Source organism: Taeniopygia guttata, chromosome 2 (assembly GCF_048771995.1).
Source record: "Taeniopygia guttata chromosome 2, bTaeGut7.mat, whole genome shotgun sequence".
NCBI classification, from domain to species: domain Eukaryota; kingdom Metazoa; phylum Chordata; class Aves; order Passeriformes; family Estrildidae; genus Taeniopygia; species Taeniopygia guttata.
This window is the reverse complement of record NC_133026.1, coordinates 103,330,984-103,349,798: the sequence shown is the minus strand read 5'-3', so window position 1 is coordinate 103,349,798 and position 18,815 is coordinate 103,330,984. Positions and strand designations below refer to the sequence as shown.

Genomic DNA, 18,815 nt, shown 5'->3' with positions numbered 1-18,815 from the left:
TCATTTATAGTTGGTTCCCTGCTACTGCAAACTATTCACGTTTTATGTGCTCACTTATTACTGCAAACTAATGAAAGTCTGTGTGCCTCACTTCTTCAGAGATTGCATAAATAATTTTGTTCAATTACAATAGAGATAATAAAGTAATAAATTATTTTTAAAGGCAAGAGCAAATCCAACGAGGCTATAAAAGCTGAAACAAAAATATATGAACATTTCATTTATTTTTGTAATCCAATTTTCAGATTTAATTTAATCTTCCATTTATTATTACAACAGTGAATTGAAACACTAAGATTGAGAAGGAAGTCAGTTTTTCTTTAAATGTGCATTATAGTGATTGTTTTGTACGTGATACCAGGGTTCAATTTAAAAGGGCTTATTGTGCATTAGTCTTTTACAGTTGAATCAGGGATCCAGCCTGTATGCAATGGTTAAAATATTATCATGCTCCTCAATGCAAATCCTTTTCTTTTAACCTAAAATATCATATTCAAGGTTTCCAAGACCCTTCCTCCAGATGATAGGCCCATTTAATTTTAGTTTGCACATCATCCGTTGATTGTCTTTAGTCACTTGTAGTGCAAATTTTGATCAGGTGAGAGGTAGTTCCCCTCTCAAAATGGGATGACAATCGAGTGCAGAAAGAATTTCCCTTGTCTGTTTTTTTGTTTTAAAACCAGCAGTTCAGTCATTATTTTGCGCTTTTATTTTGCTGTTGTTATAACTGATTTTTCTACTTTGACATGGAAGCTTGCTTCAAGTAATCCATATGATAACCTTTCTTTCTCTTTCTCTTAGGCTCACATGGCTACTAGGATTGTCTCTGAAAAGGTCTCTGATTAGTAATAGAAATGACCTACAATAAGGAAGTGTTAACAAAGATTTAAAGAAGATCAAAAAACAAGAGTGAGAGGTGTTTGTTATTGCTTTGAGGGTTTGTTTTTTTTTTAATTGATCACAACAGTAGGAAATTTGTTCTGCTTCATGATTTCTTCATACTAATGAAAAACTATTTAATGTTTGGACTTAAAATACATTTACAGGACTGTAAGGCAATCATGACTTCATGAAAGTCTAGATATCCAATTTGGGTTGTCCTGCACAGGGTCAGGAATTGGTCTTTGATGATTCTTATGGGTCCCTTCCAGTTCAGAATAGTCTGTTATTCTGTGGGGTTTTTTTTCCCTGCTGGTCTTTATGCCCCCTAGATTTCAGTCCTTGGCTTTTCCTTTAGTAGGTGGTTCTGATAGCAAGTCAACAAATTTCAAACAATTCTCTTTGAAAGCTGCTGAGGTACTTGCCCTCACCAAGGCAAATTATGGGAAAAAAACCCAAACAAAACAAAACCAAAAACCCAACAAACCAAACAAAAACCAAAACCAAAATCTTCTTATATTTCAGGGATCTCACAAGGGAAATGCTCCTTGTAGGATAACTTTAGCTGCAGGAAGTCAACAAGGAAGAAATTTATTCAGAAACTTTTTATGTAAAAGAAATTGCTGATATCCTGACCAAACGGAAACTATGAGACTTCAAGGAGACCAAATTATACACTTTATTTTTATCTGAGGAAGAAGGAGAAATGAGAAAGAGTGTTAGCCCATTGGTCTATGGCAAAAGCTGATGTTCTTTTTTAACTCTCTTATTCCTAATACTGGCTAGCATTCTTGTTTCTAGTACGTGTCAGTATTTTGTGTTGTTACTTATTTCACTTAGCTACTGGTAGTATGTAGTTCCTCTTAATTTCCCTAGTTTCAGAAGATTTTTTTCCTTCATTTTTCTTTGTTGTCTCCCTCTTGCACCTCTGCAGAGCTGGGTTTAGGGCTTGTAAGTCATTGTGATCACTGCCTAGGAAGGTTAAGGCATACAGAAGAATATTGTCTTGCACACTGAAAGGAAAGGAACATGAGAACATCCTGTTTTCCTTCTGCAGAGTACTATGGTGTGTCTTCAGCTTTATTTGAAGTGTTGGCTGGCTTCATCATTCATACAACAGCCACAATGCTAACAGACATTCAGCTCAGGCATTCCCAAAGTCTTCCAGGCTTCAAAGCATGGAAGGTGATCCACAAGTATGAAGCACTGCATGTGTTGCCCATTAAGAAGTTAAACAAGGCATTTTATTTACTTTTTATCAGACCAAAAGAACAAGTTAAAATGTACAAAGGAAACATTTTTCTTCCAAACATGAAAGATCTCACTGTCTCACTGTCCTCAGGAGTAAAATCTGTGATAGGAGTAAGGATAGCAAGGCAGGCACTGAACACTAAGTCAGCTCTAATGATCTAATCAAAGACCAGCACTGACTCACATCGTGTAAAAGGAAACTCCTCTAATAGGCATTTTATCACACCCTGAGTTATGTTTTATGTTTCCTCTGAAACATCACGGATTGCTCAGAGTCCAGGATAAGCTGGTTACATTAGTCTGATCAGATAGAGCAGTGTGATGCTATCAGAGATGACAAGTAACTCAGAAACTTCCAAGGATTTTGCTCCTAACTGGAGCACTGCCTGATTATCAGACTGACTCCCATCTCTTACATTTTATCTATGCACCCACAAAGTCTGCATGTACCAACCAGCCCCCTTCAGTGTGAGGGCAACACTCCCTTTCAAGATCAGTGTAGCACTTCAGAGCTTAGCCCAAAAATATTAGTGGCCATAGTTAGATGAATTCACAGTTTTTGGAGCTATATTTTAGCAGCTATTGAACTGAGTATTTAAAATTACTACTGAGCAGACAGACAGTTCTGTACTTGTCCATAGCTCATAGCTACACATTAAAGGAAGCTGGCCTCACCTCTTGTGCTGTTTATCAGTCTGTGTAATTCTTTAAAGATCTACTCCATCAATCAATGTAAATAATGAAATAGATTTTAAAAAAGAAACTCTCGTAAGCAAGGATAACATCCTAAGCAACAAGAAAATATTTATGTTATTTAAACCTTCTCTAAGCCCTCAGGATGACATGACAAACTCCTCCTGTATCTCAGTAACTCATGCTTCATTTGAGAGTACTGTGACAATATGCAAAGATAGCTGAGTGAAAATAAAAGGGCCCCTGCACTACTTTCTTTCAGGTTCACATCTGAACCTTCAGATGTCTTCAATTCACATCCACAAATCCCTCAACAGCTGAGCTAAGAAGAATAAAGGGAACTACTATCAACTGGCATTACAGATTCAGATTAAAAATAATTGAACATATAAAACCTTCCAGCATAAAAAAAAACCCACTTACCAGGATCCAAACGAATGGCAGCAAATGGAAGAGCTCCCAAGTGGATGAATAGGACAAAAATACAGCAACAATGAAACCAGCAAAGAAAGAGGTAGTTACGACGAGGGGTAAGGACTGGACTTCAAGGTCCAGAACAAAAATAATGCCTGCAGTCAGTGGAATGTCAGAGCCCCAGTCCAGACCTTTTATGGCCAGGGGGATGCTATAAATATAGCATGGAAGAGGGATAGAGACAGAGACAGATACCGATACCCTGTACTATCTCTGTGCAAAGACATGATGACGGCAGCTTCAAACTAAAGGAGATACAGAGTTCTCCCTTTAAAATATCCTCACTAAATTCTGAATAGAATCAGCATTCCACTTCAAAATTATTTCTAGGATTTTTTTTTTCCTTAGTTAAATCAGATTTAGTAGGAGAGAAAAAAAAATTTTGTCATGAACCAGAAACTAGGAAAGACCAATGCCTGTGTTGACCTTTGCTCTGGTACAAGAATTTGAACATTTTACTGATTTTTTTTTTTAATGCCAAGCCACAGTACAGGTAATATAAATATTTCAACTTAATGACAGACAGACTATCAAGACTCTCTAAAGTCATATGAGTTACATTTGAACAGAAATGTATTTTCTTTGTTCTGTTGACAGTGTTACTTTTTTATCATCTTCTTTAAGATGAAATGCTAAATTAAGAATATGACCACATGAGGCATTTAAGTAGATATAAACAATGCAGCTCTAAAATCTAACTTTTTGTTTCTAAATTAAACAGTATTACCTCTAGGAATAATTAAATGGGCTTGTCTTCTTTCATTTTGGTCCCAGCATTCTGGCATAAAAATGAGTAATCTGTGTGGCTGAATATTATATCAGAATGAGTTCTGTCATCTGAGATCTAATAGTAGGAATGCAGTGTGACTTCATTGTAAATACAATTTATCTCTGCACTGTAAATTTAGCTTTAAATAAAAGTGATTAGTGCACTTTATTTTGTTCATTTTCATTGACCCTCTCAGTTCTGCTATAGCTTCATTTCACACTTGCCATACAACACAACCAAGAACTTTCCAGATCCTCCTGCTCTGCTAGCACTGTCCCCTTTATGGGTGTAACTACCAGAAGAAGGTCGGGACAAGGCTACAGGATCCCAGGCTTTTCTCTACAATAGTTCATCAGTACCTTCTTCTTCACCTCACTGCCTTGATTCTACATGAAATCCCTTTGTTGTCCCCACTAGCTACTTGTTCCCTGGGGAGCCACTGCCTCCTGCCTGATGCTGCACCATGCAGTAAGTTCAGAAGCCTCTTCACCTCCTACACCAGGAGCTGCTCAGGTGCACCAAACATATGGGCTTTTGGTTTTTGACCATGAGGACAGAAACCATGGCCAGCAAAACGTTGTGCAGTCATAGAAACTGTATTGTGGCTCAGGAAAACTGCCCAAATCTGCAACAGGCAGGGTGGAAAATGGGAACCTTAATACAAGCTTTTCTTCCCCCCAGGATACTCTGCCAGTGGCAGTGTCACTGAACTCTAGGTTAGAGTAGATGGAGCCTCAGGGGACAGACTCCTGGATTGAAGTACAAACCCTGATCCACTCCTTCACCATGGGTCATTTGCACTGACATTTTAGAAGTCTTAATGACAGGCAAATTGCTTTTTAAGAATACAAGAAAATGTAGAGAAATGAAAGCAATTAAATATCACATTTCTCTGCTTTAATTGCAAGACAATCTGTACAGCTCACATGTGGGGGATAAAAATCTGAACAATATTTTCAGTGTTTTTGTAAGGCATAATGGCACTACGAAGTCCAATACAGTTTTCAAATTCTGTGCTGCCTCCATTTATTCTGTAAATAAAATGGAGATACAGTGTAACAGCAAAATATTTAGTATTATTTTGCCCCTTAAATTTACACAATTTCAGATCTAGCTTTATTATGAGATAATATCCACAGCTAATTTCAAATCACTGAACTCCTATTTGAATATAAAAGTACATATTTTAAATCACTTGGAGCTCTGCAAGCCTCAGAATCCCTGCAGCATTCTATATCCACATGTATTTAGTTACATTGGGCTTGGGAGAGACACCCTTAGGAAATACTAGTTCTGTCTTCTCCTAATTAGAACTACATAGTGCTAGAGACCAGTTTGTTTTTCTGTATGGTAAAGCTATTCATTAATTTATATTATATTAATTTAGAGCCCGACATGACAGAACAAAAAGCTTTCCAGACTGTCCACTGCAGTTTTGAGAGCTACAGCATCCTGTAGCTGGGGGCATAAGTCAAATTCCACATCATCCCAGTCCATCTCTTTCATTTGAGTATAATCTTAAATAAATCTAGCGAAACAATTTTTGGAGAACAGAGGCTTTGAGCTTGTGTGTTGTCTTCTGGAGTTTGCTTTCAAATTTGGGTCCAGTTTTCTGAATTGATTTTTATCAAGAAGAAAAATCGCTTTAGGAAGATCTGCTATTGTCCATTCTACTCCAACTAGCCATATTCATAACCCACTGAAGGGAGGGGAGGTCTGTGTTCCCTGCCTTCACCCATAAGAAGGCATTAATATCCAGCCTTCTGTTGATTCTCTGTATCACCCTCAGCTTATATATTTAACAAGGATTCAACCTTTTAACAGAAGGATCTGACTGCAGCCTACAACAGCTTGAGTGTCTGGGTTCACACCTGAAGAACCAAGTATAAGACCACTGTCTCCTTGATATGGGTAGAAATTTTTCCAAAAACCTCTCAAGCTGTTGGCTGTTGGTGCCTAGATCAATTTTTCATCATAGAGAAATATTTGCCTTACCATTATTAGCAACATTTATTCTGCAGCATCTCTCTGGAACTGGAAATGTCACATAAAAATGTTCCTGCTGACAGCATTTATTTTCCTTTGTAACATTAAAAAGGTTTCTGTCCATAATAAAACCTTACCTCAAGAGCATATAGCAGATTATTCCAAAAGAAAATTCTTATCATTTCTTCAAGTAAGTGCTTTTGGCACTTAGATTTTTTTTTTTAATCCATAGTATCTCCTGTCATCTTAACTTTCATATCAAAACAGATGGTTGTCAAATGTCCTCCCACATTTTATCATTCTTTCCTAAACATCACAGATTTTTCAATACCTTTATTCCAATAATGATGGATAGTTCCTAATATCATTGTTGTATTTAGCTTTGTCCCTTGGAAAGACTGGCCAAAACACCTTGACACATGATTGCTGAAGGATCAGAGCTGTACCTGGTAACTGTTATCTGTAACTGCAGATAACTCAAACCCAGAAAACTTGACTGAGGCACAATATCTGAGCTCCTGCCACTTAGGCATGCAGCTTTTAGAAGCAGGCAATATACTTCAAAATATGAGTTAAATAGTTTAGGCAGGATATTGACCAAATGTCTGGGACTGGGGCAGTGGGATGGGCACTGGCTGCCAGGTCCTGATAGAGCCTGTGGGGAGCTCCAATGGCCCCTGGGGACCACTAAAACCAGTGACTTTGTAGTGATTGCCAGTCCATTTCTGTTATCCATAGCCCATGTAACTGAAGTATGTCATTACAAAGAAAACAATCTGTAGATATCATTTCACTGAAGTGCAAACTACTATTGCAATTGCAATACAAAGCAATTGCCTCAGATATTACAATAATCATTTCCACAATCTTTCAGGCACAGCCAACACAAATGTACCCAGTACACAAGCACACTTTCCTTTTTTTTTTTTTTTTTTTTTTTTTGTCCTCACATTAATTGATGCAATACTTTTGAATCATTCAAATGTTTATTTTAAAAGAAGGGATAGTGGCTATGTCTTAGTAGAAGAAACAAATAATGTTTTTAGCTCTTTAGCCATCACCCTTGGAAATTATGTCTAATATAACAACTAGGCTCAGACAATTAGAACAAAGTTTTGAGGAGTATTTGCATCAGAAATTCATACTTTGCTTTATTCAACACTCCCCACAGGAGAGACCTTCAGATTTCAAACATCAATCATGAGTAAGAAAGTCTTCCAGAAATTGGGGGTGAATGCCAAACGACCTGGTCAAGACAAAGAGGTGAACATTAGATTGTTTAGTATTTAAAGAAATTAAGGAGATACACTGAAGAACAGAAGGAACTGAGATTTGGATCTGATGGGTGGACATGCAAGTCAGAGATAATTTTGGTGATTATTTCCCAGGTGTGATTTAAATGAAGTAGTTCAAACATCAACAGCATAAGCTGTAGCACCAATTGATTATGAGACAATTGCCAAACCCTCCAGGACTGCACAAATTTTCAGAGAGTTAATCGAATTATTTGAATAGTTTTTTCAGTAACTTAAAATATCTGCTATAGCTGGTGACTTCAGACTCTAGTGCAGTTATATTTCACAAAGGCAGCTGTATGTTTAACTCTGAAATGGATTAATCCTGATTTTTATGTGATGGGCCATTACTCTGGTTTCTCCATCCATGCTGTATGACAAGTTTTTTTTCCTTTCTGAGGAACTTTAAGTTTGGAGACTCAACAAAAGGGACTGGCATGAACTAAAATAAGATGCTTCAAAGACTGGAGGGCAAGATCAGTTTTATGTCTGATGGATAATCAGGAAAACAAGCAAGAAATCAAAGTGGACAGGTTTTCAATATCCTTTCCAGGGGATGTTTCACCTTAACATTTGATGCTTAACTAGTTTATTTTCTTATAGCTCAAGTGAATTATAGGAGAAGTTGTGGTGGCTTAACAAAGCCCTTTATTTAAAACAAACAAACAAACAAACAAACAAACAAACAAACAAAACCCCAAAAAAACAAACCAAATTTAATACCTGGTTACAGTAAAATTCTAGAATTCAGTATAACACTAGACCTACAGATGAGAGTTCAGCCTTTACTGACTTCCTGAAAATCCACTGGGATTTGGTTCTTTTATAAGCTGTTGAATATTTCTAGTTCCTCATCTGTCTTTTTCTTGCTATAGCTTGTTCCTGGCTTTCTAGCAGAAACTGTGAATGTCTTGTTAGCACATCCCTGCCCCTTCCACTGAACACCCCCTCAGCTGGACACACCAGCAAAGTGGCAGCAGCCTTCTCCCCTCAGTGACTGGAAGAAAGTAGAGGACCCCTGCCTCATTTCTCATGATTGCCATTGACAACCCAGCATCTTTATATCCAAAGAAATCCTCATAATTCAGTGTAAGGTTAAACAACAGCAGCAAAATATGAATCCTAAAGTAGCAAAGCTATCTCCTCCAGGTCATTTAACCACAATAAATTTTGGAAGTACTCCTCCAAAGTACTGTGTCTGTGTATTTCACCAGTGAAAAGCAATGACTTCTGGGTGAGTGATTTACACCTCTTTTCAGTACTTCCACTAAGCAAACTGCAGGGATGTTGAGAGGAACACATATAACAAATGGGCACCAGCTGTGCCCAAAACCCCACTGGCTGCTGGGGCTCCCAAGGAAAAGCAGCTGTGGGCTCACTGCCAGAGTGAGAAATCTCTGTGACTGCAGGTAGTGGAACTAGAAAGAGGTACCATGAGCAACTTACAGGTAGGAAAGGGCCAGGTGGGGGGTGACTATCAGCTATTAAAATATCCTTCTCTGCCTACTCAAGCAGCTGGCTCAGAAAGCAGAGCATCTTTTATCCCCCTGATAACAGGTGTAACAGGGAGATTTTTCCATGAGACATTTAATTAACTAAATCCAATATTAGTGATGGTGTAGCTTTGACAAGTCAAAGCTCAGCACAGGACTCTTTCACCTCATATTTACTGAGCTAATGAGTTTGGGGTGAGTTTTTCAGCCAAACCTGATCTTAGCACTCCATACCTAGTCCAAATAAACTAGTTAATTTAAATCTCCTCCAGATATATATCTAGACAATGTCTGTGTGGGCATTTCATTAATATTTTTTTAGCACAAGAGCTTGAGGTCATCAAGGCTCTGTTAAAACCCAGATGATGCTTTAAAATGAGGCATAATGGCATAATGAGAAAGCCCAGCCTTCTAATGAAAACACTTAGCAGTGCACTATTAAGTCAATGTTGTGCTTATGCAGCCTCACTTCTGTTCCTGTGTCTGATTATTTCTCTTATTTGTGTTTGTTTTTCTACCATTTCTCACAGTAAAGAGCATGACCACATCACTTTAATGTGGAGGCACATTGATCACCTTCTCCCTCACTCCTGTGCTATTTTTAAAAACTCTTGCTTACTTTTCATTTACAGATTTTCAATTCAAAACACCACACTGCATGATAATGTTGCTCTCCAGGACTTGAGAAAAAAAAAAATACATGACAAAAATAACCATGATATTTGACATGTTTTATGTGGTCATATATAAATACAAAGTTAATATTCTCTGCTGTAGAGACTTGGAGTGCTGCATCCAGCTCTGAGGTCTCAAACATAAGAAGAACATGGACATGTGGCCCAGAGCAAGGCCACAAAGATGATGAGAGAGCAGGAACACCTCTCCTCTGAAGACAAGCTAAGAGAGCTGGGGAGAGTCAGCCTGGAGAAGGCTCTGGGGAGACCTTAGAGCAGCCTTCCAGTACCTAAAGGGGGTCTACAACTCAGCTGGAAAGGAACTTTTTACCAGGGTTTGTACTGGCAGGACAAGGGGGAATGGATTTAAAGTGAAAGAAGGCAAGTTTAAATCGGGAATTAGGAAGAAATTCTTCACTGTGAGGGTGGTGACACACCAGAAAAGGTTGCCCGGGGAAACTGTGGCTGCCCCATTCCTTGGAGTGCTCATGGACAGGTTGGATGGCACTTTGAGCAACCTGGTCTAGTGGAAAGTTGTCCCTGCCCATGGCAGGGGTGTTGGAATGAGATGATCTGTAAGGTCCCTTCCAGCCCAAGCCATTCTATGATTCTCTCCCAGGAGCTCAGTTTCTGAGATCTTTCATAAGAACTTAAAAGGCAGAGAAATTACATAATATGGCAGAAAAAAGTGATATAGGGGCCATTTTGGTGTGCAAAGCAGAGGCTGTAGCACTGCTGAATGTACAGCCCAGCCTGTTCTGCAAACTCAGCTTTTCATCTACAGTATTTTTCATTTGGCACTTGACTGAATAATTTGAAATGGATGCTGAAAACAAAGCATTGCCCATTTGACCTAAAAATCCTTCTATTAAAAATCATCGTACTCTTTCACAGCAGCTACTTTGAAACTCTTCCACACTTTGTCACTACTTGATCTCTGTTTAAACTGCACAAAGATTTTATATACGCTTTTGACAGGCATATGCAGAAATTTATTCAGAATATGTAAATCAAGAGGAGAAAACATTCTCTTGCTCTCTTTTTTCCCCTGACTGGGGTAATGATTGCTGCTGCTTTGCATAAATCATAGTAGAGCTGTGGGAGCTGGAGAGCTGCAAGATTCAAGCTTCCCATCTTCCATATGCTGATGTGCTTTCAAAGAAATTAAGATATTGTATTCATATCTTCCAGTTGTTTTATATTTTAAACATTAATTTATTTAACTGTTACTTATAACCTTGGATTTTTCACCAGATCTAATTTTCTTGTGTCACAACTTTTCTATGTAGTACCTGTCATGGCCATATCAGCTGAACTGTCTTTCCTTATATGTTTTAAATTGGATCTCTTTCCATTGAAAGATGAGCTGTTTGTTTAGTTGGGTTTTTTAGCCATGTTACAAATATTTAAAGAAAAAAGTTCTTGATTTTTCCCCATAACAAATTATTTTCTTACCATACTGAGAAAAAGGCAAGGAGATTTCAAATAAAAATTAAATTTATTTTAAGAAGATAGTCTTTTCTTCAAAGCCATCAAAGATCAGTTTAACAGACAAAGAATTTCATGTGGAATCTTAATTGAAACCCATCTTCAATATAACGGTTTGCAAAAGGAAAAACTGCTTTTCTTCATACCTGTTCTTGCAGCCATTGTATCTTCTGAAGTATTAAGTAAATGTAGACTGGAAAAACCCTGCTGGAGGCTCTCACAGATCAGTAATTGTCAAGCACTGAAAGTAGGTTGAGACAAAAACACCCCCCCACATGAAAAAAAAAATAACCTTGAGAGTGTGATTAACTTCCTGTTCTTTTCTGGTTTCCAAGGAAAATCTTCACCCAATGTTTGTGGCAAAACACCCCCATTTTGCTGGCCAGCTTGGTAATTTGGTACTGCCCCCTTTTCCCAGTCTGTAACCACCACAGCTGCATGGTGCCCATGGCATAAGAATCAGAAGGTCTTTGGTTCTCTTTTATATAACTTTTAGTCTTGTTATTCTGTGTTCTTACATTCATTTTTTCTCTTTCTCTTCTCCAAGAATGTTTTGCTCTTCAAAGGATCTTGCTTGACTGCACAAAGCATCGATTTCTAAATTTTCTTAACACCACGGGGAATTACTATTTCAAACAACGCAACACTAGCAAAATCTATCTGTACTTCAATTGTGCTTTACAGTCACACTTCTTTCCAATGAGTCTGCATTGTGTGCAGCAGTATAAGACCAACCTTTTCAGCTATTCTCGTTGGTATGTCTGAAGTAAAATAAAAGAGGGATTATTAATTTAATTGGTTTGCATTTTTGCACTTGGAACAATTTTCAGTTGCCAGGAAAGTCATTATTGATCTTAAGCAGAAAAAAAAACCCTCTAGGAAAATGATTAAGCAATTAAGCCTCTGAATAAGTGAAAGACTTCAGAAATTTGCCATATATTTTCACTGATGGTATTGCTGGTGACAGAGAACAAATGTCTCATCATTTTACTGTCATCACTCCATTTGCAATTATTTCTGTCTAAATTGCCTTTCATTTGTAGAAATTTGCATACTGTTTTACATTTCCATTTTCATACTGCTAGTCCAGCTAACAATTTCTAGTAATTACTATCAATAGACAGAACAGCACATCTAAAAGGTAATTTGGATCTACAGTGAGAATCACAAAAATCACAAAATAATTAAGGTTGTAAGGGACCTAGGTGGTCTCTTGTTGACCCTCTAATTGAAAGCAGGGTCAACTGTGAGACTGTTCACAGCATTATTGAGTTGAGTCTTCGAAACCTCCAGTGATGGGGAGAGCACAACCTCCCCGGGCAACCTGTCCTAGCCTTTGCCTTGTTTAACAGGAGAGAGACAGGAGTATCATCCATACATCCTCACAAATCTGGGGGCTCTCCTCCAGAATCCTATTTTGATTTGCCATTTTTCTTTTTAAAACATTGTGACATGTTTATGGCTCTACAGTCTAGTGTTTAAACTCCTCCAGATACTCCAATGCCTACAGGTTGTCTGTCAGTATTCTGAAAGCTGTGGAAGAGTAACAACAGACCATTTGGAGATCTGATAGCAGATTTGTTTTAAAAATCTCTACAGTTTAAGCAGTGCAGTTTCAACTGTATTTTACTATTCTCTGTACTGTTTCAGAGCTGTTAGCAACAGATCCAGCCCTGGAGTCAGTAGTTTATCAATGACACAAAGCAAAATTTTTGTGCTCCATTGCACAAGTTTCCAGTGTCTAACTGTGGTTGCAAAGCTCTCCTTCAATTCAAGGGCTTATTTTTGACAGTGTCAGGCTCTAAAGATAATTTAAAAGGTATTTTGACATTGCAACCTACTTGCTCAATTTTCCATCTCCCATCCTTATGTTCTCACATCCTTCTTTTCAAAATTTGCCTTACCCTGGAAAACTGGGACAGAGCTCAAGTCAATTGGCTGGCAGCATTAAAGGAATGCAGCTGGTGAAAGCTGCTGAGAACAGGTTTCCCTGCGTTCAGTTTTGTGCTGTCACCAAAGAGGAGGTTTTTCCTAAGAAGGCAAACCTTGACATCTGAATGATCTCTGGACATACCTCATGGAAGGGTTAGTGCTACATCACTGCCAGATTGTCGTGAGGGCTCACAGAGTGACAAACATTTGATATGATCATGAATATTATGTCCAGAAACATGGTTAAGTCTTTAGCTGCATGTCCAGATAAAGGACGTGGGCCTCAGAAGAAGGAAATTTTCTTTCCAAAGTTTTTGAAAGATATTCATATGAAGCTGAAGTGGTTTCAGAAGTTTAATGACCCACATGAAAGAACATGATCTTCTTCACACTGGACAGAGGCAAGGAAAAGACACAGATAACACTCATCAATGCTAGAGGCAGGCAATCTGTATTTGCCTTATTCAACACTGAAAGCATTGAGCTGGAGAGATATTGCACACTGTGAAAATGCAGAGCTGTTGCAAAACCAGGCATTTTAAAATTTCTATCTGTTCACTAAAATTGCTGAAGAACATTAATTTTCAGAGCACTGCATCTCTGAATTATGTGTATAACTAATGGATCATGGTTCAGTATTCTGAATGCAAGCTCAGACTAGCTAATCAACCACATGGTTATTTGCATAGATCAGTGAAAACTGCTGAAAGCAGTATTGATATTCACAATCTCTAGCAAACATGGTAATGCTTTATTTGTTCTTAACTTTTCTTTCTAGGTGTCAGATACAAGCATAATATTATTTCACTGAAAATAATTTAAAAGTAATGAGCTGAAACCATCTATACAATTCAAAAAGCTCTCTAGTTTCAATCCCTTCTCAGCACAAGTTCTTAAAACAAGCTTGCAATAATAAATCGATTTTGCAATTCAAATAATTTTACTTAGGAAAAGCAATTGCCTGGGAAAAACATATCTTGAGAATCCCAAAATAATTAAAGAAAGAAAGACCTGCAAATCAGGGCATTACTGTTCCAGATGTAATTCCTAGACTCAGGGTGTTTAGGAACTGCACTCACTGGGTGAGCTGCACATACACTTAATTAGCAGCCACCTTTTTATTATGGTGGACTTAAAGTTCATGGGAAGCTAAATGTTCATTCACAATTGTTCCAACTTAGGCAAGCAGATTGAGAGCTGACAAATCTGAATAGTCTCAAGAAATGGTCTGGCACTGGCATGTGTCTGAGCATAGAAGGGGTTATACTCTCCCTTGCCTTTTTTCACTCTGTGATCCCTGGTTTTTCAGTCTGCCCATGGAGGTGGAGCAACAAGGGGAAACAATGTAAGAACCAAATATGTGCAAAACTGAGAAGAGAATACAGTTCTGGAAATGTGTTTCAGACTCCAGTCATCTGACTCAAATTTCCACACATTAAAATTCTGCTGCATAATTGCCTTTGTATTTTCTTTTGTAACTGGCTCCTACTTTTCCTGTAGTACAATGAATACAGATCTGTTTCCTAAGCACAAATTGCAAACTATTTGGTATTTAAAATTTTTGAGTCATGACCACTTTGCTGCTGCATGCCTATCTCTTAGTTTGAAAATGGTTTCTCTCAGAGTTTGCTCAGTAGGGCAGGTACCACCCCTATGAAGTGTCACGGGGGTACTTCATAGGGGTACCACCCCTATGAAGTATTGACTTTGCTGGCTAAGGAAGATTTTGCAACCTAATTCTCTGCAATAAGTGGAAAGCTACTGCCCTCAAGCTTTGCTCGGGTTTCTCCTGCTCACCTTGTAAATGTAGCAGCCATTTGAAACCTGCCTGGGATCTGGCATTAATAATTCCACACTTTTGTCAGAGAATGTCTTTAGTTCTAGTGCCCTCAAATACAAATAATCCCGTGATTAACATTAGCTGCTCCTGTTCAAGAAGATGCAGTGATACTGGCGTCTTGAGTTTTATCTTTCCATGGGTCTTTAAATTGTTCTGAAAAATGTATTATAAAATCCTTGTCAACATGTGTTCTTCCTAGCTGATCTCACTGTTGCTGGTAAGAAGCTGAAGTTGCTGGTAAGTGGAGCAGAAAAGTCTCTTTTGTCCAGGTATTCTCTGCTTCTGAACTGCTTGTAGTCATGGTTCCTTCAGCATCCTCTGTGTGTTAAACTGGGCTAGATGAGTTATTCAGAAAACTACACAAAGAGGTCTGCACTCCTTAGGGATGGGCACACAAGGTACAGGATCCTGAAATGCCTGCTAGCATAATGGCAGTACAATCTCTTTATCACAAGATTTGCTGCTCTGCATGGCCCATAACACTGCAACACCAATGGATATTATTCCTACTCTTCAGCAAGAGAAAAACAGTGCCAGGGAGATAGCCTCTAGAATTAGCTTCTCTACAGACACCCACACTTTGGATTAATTAGAAATGTTCCTATAGATAACAGCATAATCTTCCTAGGAATACTTAGAACAGAGATACAGACCCACAACATTCAGTTACCAGATAAAGTTAAAAGCATGTGGAGCCTGGAGTTCATGTGATTCACTGTCTTCAAAAGCTGATACCAACCCAAGGACTAAAAGTGCACAGCAAAATATATGAGGCATATCTTTGTTTACTATTTATAGCCACGTGCAAAAACAGAGGGGAAGCATTTGTTTACTAGATGGGTCTTATTTTCTATGAGATGATCCAAATTGGAGCCCATCTGATGCCCATTTATCACCTCCTGGCAGTTCTTTGAAGTCTAGCCACACTTCTGTTGCAAAAAAACCCATTTATTTAAACATCGCTTTTCCTTCTGGCCAAAGCCCAAAGAAAATTGAAGTAGCTACCTGGGAGAGATAAAACTGAATAATTGAAGCATATTTTCACATTCTGTCATTTTATGAATTAAAGTTTTAGGGTATTTAGCTTGCAAAGGCTGAACTTCTTGAAAGCTCCAGAAAAATCCTTGTGATTTCTACACTGGGGGGGGAATGGCAAAAAATTGGGACCAGAAACACATAATTTTTAAATATTTTACTAGTATTTTATTGTACTTTTTTCATATGATGGAGAAACAATTTTCATCAAACCAGCCAGAAACATCTTGAAACTCTTTTAATACATGCATTTGTCATTACTTCTGCAAGTCTAAAGTGTAACTAAAAGAAAATACACTACGGATTTTTTTTCAGCTGATATCTGATTTCTCTCATTTTGCTTGTATAAAAAAAATGTTACTTTATTAAGTGTACCACAGTACTTGACATTTCCTATGAATTAAAATGTCTTGTGTTTCAGGTTTTGGAGAGGAAGGGTGTGTCCAGCTCTGATATCCATGGTGGTCAGACAGCTGAATTGTCAGCCAGGTCTGGGAGCATGTTTGAGTGCAATCCTGAAAAATGTATTACTGGTTTCCTGAAGAAGGGCTGATTTCCTGCTTACTCATCTGTAAGCTCCTACTGTGTCATTAGAGTTCTCCAGAGGCTGCTACAGTAGCTGGCAGGGTAAATAAGAGGGGATCTGTCCCATCCTTCTGCTCATGCCAGCAGCAACTCACGACCAAGTGCAGCTGCATAATGACTGCTAGGGGCTTAAAAACAGCTGCTGATAATCTCCAGAAATTCCTGGCGGAGCAGTTAGGGTTTTCTTTTGCTGTTGGGTTGCTCACAAAGAGAGGAAGAAGCCTGGTTGCTGGAAAAACTCAAGTGAGCAGCAGTCTGGCCCTGATCATGGGTTTTCTGTCCTAGCAAGGGTGTAACCTTCCAGGAGGGTGCAGGAGCATGGGAAACCAAACCTACAGCAAGGAAGCCAGGGTGCCCTGTTCCCCCCTACAGCAGCTCCAGAAAAAGCAGGGAGGACTGGACAAGCAGGATCTGATGGGAGGAGGGCTGGCTGGACAAGGGCTTACAGAACTCCCCATCAGAAAAGTGGGAACTTGTCCTTCTCCTTCCTTGAAATTGTTACAAGGGGATGAAAATGGAGAAAAAAGATTTTATTACATCTGATATCTGCCAGATACCCCAAGGAAGGCTTTCTGGGGTCAGCAGCTATTCTGCAATATGAGACACAAGAAGCCTACCTTTAAAATAGGAGTATATAGAGGGACTGAAAACCACTTTTTTTTTTTTTTTTCTTTTTTTAAATTTCCCCTATCATTTGCAATCAGCTACTTTTCACTATTATCACCAAGCTATGGGTCAAATTATAATTTTGGGTGGAGCATTTGAAAAATGAGTTTTCTCTCCCTTATCCCCAGATTAATAAATTGAGTCAAATTACACATGCCATTCCTCATTACTATCTGGTTTTAGTCTCAAGGCTGCTTTAATGTGTAAAATGAGCAGAGTCTTAATACTTTTCTTTTAAAAGTGAGATTTCATTTTAAAAAGCACAAAATCTTTCTCTCTAAACACGGGATTTCGAGATACCTTCCCAGATCATCAGCAGAATAAAATCCTATATCCTTTCATAGCTGGCAAAAGGGAGTCAATGGAGTACTGGGTGCATACAGACCATATAATGTTCATATAATGGGAGAGGCATGTAGATAGGAAAAATTCAAATATTTGATTTTTAAAAGCATTTATGCTTTTCATTGATATTTTGAAATCCTAGTTACTTTTCCTCTGCTACACAAAGGAGCAAATATGTTCTAAACATTAACATCAAAATTAACATGTCCCTGTGGGATATTCAGGCATACTTGAACCAGGAAGCATGACTAGAGAAGGAAGGCTTACCAGAGCTTTGTGAAGCTCAGTTTAATTTATTGTGTTAATTAACTCATTTTTCCATTGCAAGTTGTTTGTTTTTCCAGTACTGTCATGAGCTCACTAGATCAATTCTCACAAAAAAGGGCTCATAAACTATGAGCTCTCTATTGCCTTCCAGGTTTGAAAGAAACTCATTCCAAATCTGCATTTCTTTTCCAGCTCTTGACCTACTTTAGAATATTTGTTTTCATATATTTTCCCAGCACTTGTATATTTTATTTAATTCATATTTATTCAAAAATTCCTTCTAGGTTGAGCCTAGATCCAAACCTCAAACCTCAGTCAAATGGTAAGTCAGCTCTGGCCCATCACACTCCCACAGAATGTATCTCTGCTGCAAACAAGGAGAGAACAATTTTGTTATACAAATGTAAAATATATTTGCCATAGGTGCTGTTGATCACTATGATGCTATATCTATTATTGTATTTGTAATTGTGATTGGAACAAAATGCTTTCCCACCTTAGAAAAATAATATTTGAGCTTTCAATAAAATGAACACACTGATGCTTGGCTTCACTGCTGTTAATTGCTTTTTCCCGGTCATTGGAAACTTTAGAGAAGTGTCCCCAAGCTCTGGTTGCTTCAGAAGCTTTCCTGTGGGCTGGGTGTATCACAGCTGGTAAAACTTTATGAAACCTGACATTGCAGTTTAACATGTGATGAAACCCTGAGCAGTCTCTCTAGTTTTGATGCATGTTAAACTGCAATGTCGGGTTTCATAAAGTTTTACCAGCTGTGATACACCCAGCCCACAGGAAAGCTTCTGAAGCAACCAGAGCTTGGGGACACTTCTCTAAAGTTTCCAATGACCAGGAAAAAGCAATTAACAGCAGTGAAGCTGAGCAAAGAGGGGCAGCTATAACAAGGCAGGCCCTCACTTTGTAAAATACCAAGCAATTTCCCTTGGTAGAGGCAGGCAGATGTTTGTGACTGGCAATGCTCTATAGCCCTCAGCCCAGGAAAGGCAAGGGGCAGATGCTGGGGCAGATCCAGAGGTCCTCAGAAAATGATCTGAGGACTGGAGCACCTCTCCTTTGAAGACAGGCTGAGAGAGTTGGAACTGCTCAGCCTAGAGAAGTCTCTGGGGACAACTTATAGCAGCCTTC

The 18,815-nt window shown here is 38.5% G+C and overlaps 1 protein-coding gene across 5 annotated transcripts in view; it reads right to left on the bottom strand.

Annotated features, from left to right (window-relative positions):
* The window catches only part of MYOM1 (myomesin 1), a 109,715-nt gene that overhangs the window by 69,855 nt on the left and 21,045 nt on the right, over window positions 1-18,815 (bottom strand). The window contains exon 1 of one of the 5 annotated variants that reach the window (XM_072924546.1): window positions 3,247-3,399. The exons of 3 other annotated variants lie outside the window; for them this stretch is intronic. The gene's annotated coding sequence lies outside the window, so the exon portion shown is untranslated. Of the gene's footprint in view, window positions 1-3,246; window positions 3,400-18,815 lie in introns of those variants that run through there. One more of the 5 variants, XM_030266050.4, reaches the window with a different exon arrangement.